This window comes from Maylandia zebra, linkage group LG5 (genome assembly GCF_041146795.1).
Source record: "Maylandia zebra isolate NMK-2024a linkage group LG5, Mzebra_GT3a, whole genome shotgun sequence".
NCBI lineage: Eukaryota > Metazoa > Chordata > Actinopteri > Cichliformes > Cichlidae > Maylandia > Maylandia zebra.
In genome coordinates this window covers 725,802-729,391 of record NC_135171.1, presented here as the reverse complement: position 1 = coordinate 729,391, position 3,590 = coordinate 725,802, and the positions used below count along the sequence as shown (strand labels likewise).

General features: G+C 42.2%; 1 long non-coding RNA gene across 1 annotated transcript; it reads left to right on the top strand.

Moving 5' to 3' along the window:
• Nucleotides 1-472: 472 nt before the first annotated feature.
• Nucleotides 473-3,048, top strand: LOC112431068 (uncharacterized). The gene is made up of 4 exons (XR_003022328.2): nucleotides 473-788; nucleotides 1,078-1,660; nucleotides 1,750-1,843; nucleotides 2,182-3,048. It is a non-coding gene; the product is annotated as an uncharacterized LOC112431068 (long non-coding RNA).
• Nucleotides 3,049-3,590: the final 542 nt, after the last annotated feature.

Genomic DNA, 3,590 nt, shown 5'->3' with positions numbered 1-3,590 from the left:
TCCCTCAGTGTTCATTTCAGCCTGTGTTTAGTTTCTGTTCCCGTGTCCCACGTTTCATCGTTTCATGTCGAGTCAGCCCTGTCTCTCTGTTTCCTGTGTCTCCCCAGTCAGCCCCGCCTCCCTCGGGCACTCATGTGTGATACAGAGTAATAAACCTGACTACATTTGCTACACTCTCTTTATTACCTGTTACTTTAAAATTCATACACTAATTATGTCTGCCCATCTCTCTAATGTGAAGGTCAAAGGTCAACATCCCAGTGACATAAGAATAATCCCAAAGGGGCAAAGGCAGCGGTTAATTTAGCACATTTAGCATTAAGGGTACAGCAAGGATATACTTTTACTTATTGTGGCAGGGGTGTGGTCTCTGGCCTGCTGCAGTGGAGGCTGGTGGCGGGACGTTGGACGGCACAGGTGAGGGTGATGGAGCTCATGACTCTCCCCTTTATAGTGACGGAGGAGACTGGCGTGGGGGAAGCGTGTAGTGGAGGAAGCCGAGGAGAGAGCTGGTTTCTGGCTACAAAGACGGCGTCAAACCAGAAAAGATTGCTCGTGGTCAAATAATGTGTCAATCACCTGTGAATCAAACTGTGTGTGGCTCAGTTCATGTCACAGTGTTGTTTAGTATATCTTCACTTGTCTCACTCTCCTTCTGTTCTGTCCATCAGGACGATCCTCAGCGCTTACACAGATCCTCCATCGATGTTTTGGATCCAATCAGTGATCAGTTCTACGAGGAGGCCTGGATGTTCACCAGAGCTCGCTACACCTCTATCTACCAGAAGGTGAGTGTACTCCTTTGTACTCAGATTAACATTTTACTTCTTAAAATACATTTTCATATATGAGCTTTCTATTATTTCATGGCCATTTAATCAATATTAAAATTACAAGCATATCAACAAAGGTGAAGCTGGTTTTTTCCACTTGCTGTCACACAGTCATGGAGGAATACAATAAATACATAATCAGTCATAGATCCTGAACAATGACATTAAAAGAAAGTCTGTGGCTCTAAAAACTAAACAGTATAAAGACATGCTCCAAGCTGCTGTTTCTCTCCTACTCCTCTAGGTTTTCCACTGTCGGCCATCCAGCGATGCTGGAGGGCTACCTGGCCAATGCTGGCCTACACAAAGAGGTCCCAGCTCGGAGGAGCTGAAGAAGATCCTTGCCTTCCTCGTCAGTTTCCTCTTCAGTTCCTATCCCAACAAAACCTTCTTGCACCTATTAGCTCCAAAGAGGCTATGGTGCCCGTGGAGGTCTGGACCTGAGGCCTGTGCTCATCACGTGGATAGAAAACACTCTGACACCATTCTGGAGGTCTGATGGGACTCTGACCAAAACACAGATGAAATAAAACTTGTGGCTGGAGCTTTTAAAATTACTTTTTCACCTCATAGATTAATGCTCATGATTGCATGTTAGCAAGACAGCATCTCCCCAAGGTGAAACTCTCAGGAGACATTTACTCTTAAACTGTAATCTGGTTGAGACTACTTGAGGAGATCTTAGTAGCGAGTATGTGGATTTAGTCTCTTCACCAACAGCAGACAGACCCATGCCAAGAAAGCAGACATGTTCTCAAAGAAAGCCGAGAGCAGAGATTGGAAAAAGCTCAAAAGAAAAAGCTGCAGCTTCAGACGACTATCTGCCTGTAAGGCTGAAAAAGTCCAGTTATGCTCTATTTTGGAAAAGCTTCCAGTTTTGGTAACCTGGACTTTTATTTCCCCTCTTCTGCTACAGATGTTGACTGTGACCTCAGAGGCCAACTGGACCACACAGCTGCAACAGGAGTGAGGGAGAGGAGTCTTCATCCAGCTTCAAAGAAAACATCCAGGTAAAGTGACGTGGATCAGCGGATAAAGCCGTCTCCACTTTCAAAGGAGATCCTCTGAGAGAGAGACTCTCTGAGCCATTTTAGCCTCAAATTATAGGACTTTATAGTACAGCAACACTTTTAAAGGACAAAATTAACATAAACTTTGACTGTAATACAAACAAAGTATTGCATGTGTTTTTAAAACTGTTCCTCCGATGGGCAGGATATCACTATTAGACTGTCCCACCAGCCAACTTCAACAAGAGACCACAGCAGCATTCAGTGATCAGCACAGATGTTCCTCTAACACTCAGCATCTGATCCCTGTTGGTCTGTGTGCTTCTGCTTTTGCTCAGTTAGAAACCCTGCAGCAACCCGACCCAAAACTGTGTCTTCTTGTTGGCCTCAACGTTGAAGTGTCAAACGTCCAACATCTGGAAAGGAAACCACGCCAGTGTACTGTGATGTTTCACCAACATGTGGCAGACGCTGGTCCTGCCTTTCATGCTGACATCAGCAGAGAGCCCCGCCTACCTCAAAGCCTCCCCTGTCATGTACTGATCAGGATGATTATGAAGATGAGCGAGTGCAAATAAGACTGTAAAAGTCCACGAGCAGAATGTTTGGATGCTTTCTAATGATTCATGAATATCATGAGAGTGTTTGTGTGTTTTGTCTTTTCTTTGCTGACGTTTCTTACTAACAAAGACAATTTACGCTCTGTGTGTGTTTTCATCCTTACCAGCCACACTCTAACTGCAATGAAGGAAACAAACTGGTCGACTCAGTGACTTCATAAAATATTGAAGTGGTTCAGGTAGAGCCAGTTTTTAAATGACCATGAACACTGACCGTATTGTATCTGTACAGCATGTTTTTCTATTAGACAGATTTGTAACAGAGGCCTTGCTCTCAGTAAGTTTGAAATCCTTGTCTGATTTATTTTGTAATCTCTGATCTTTGTGTATCCTGCTCAGTTTGCATGCTGCCTGTAGGAGTTTCTGTCTTTGTATTTGAAGATAATTAATTGAATATACTCAGCTGCTTCCCTTTGGTGCCTCACACATCACTGAAGTTTTTCAGTGTCCAGTTATTTGTTTTTAATAGCTGTTTGAATTCTCTGTATGTTTGACCCTGTAGACTGTTTAATGGACTGCTCGTCTTCCTGTTTGTAACCACTGCCTGTTTAGGACTAAAGATTTGGATTTTTGACTTTAACACAGCCTCTGCGTGTCGTCCCTTTGTGTCCTCATCCTCTGTGAATGTGTCACAGATGTTTCCATGATAATAACACAGCTTTCCCACAGTGGCTTGCAGCAGCATTTATTCACAGCACATTTGAGAAAGGTTCAGATTAACTCGATGAGTTTATATTCAGAATGATTCTGACAGTGGGCCACTGTGAATTGTGATCTTTCATCAGGTCAGTGTTTAAGTTCAGTATTTCAAAGCAGGAGCTATGAACAGTCATCATGTTGGCATTAGAATTATTATTATTAATCATTATTAATAATGTCGTTACTCATGTATAACCTTGATTAGTATACATGAATTTTATCAATAGTGAAAAATAATGAATAATTCATGTATAACTTTTATTGTGTTTTGTATATTAATTATATTTAAATAGAGATGTTGACACTGTCTCTACAGTAGCATCAATGTAACATACATTATTGGTCCAAGCTGTCATAAATGGGGAGCCTGATCCTTTATTATGAAAACATGACGAGTATTTTTCTTGTCAGTTGGGAAGAAGTTGGTC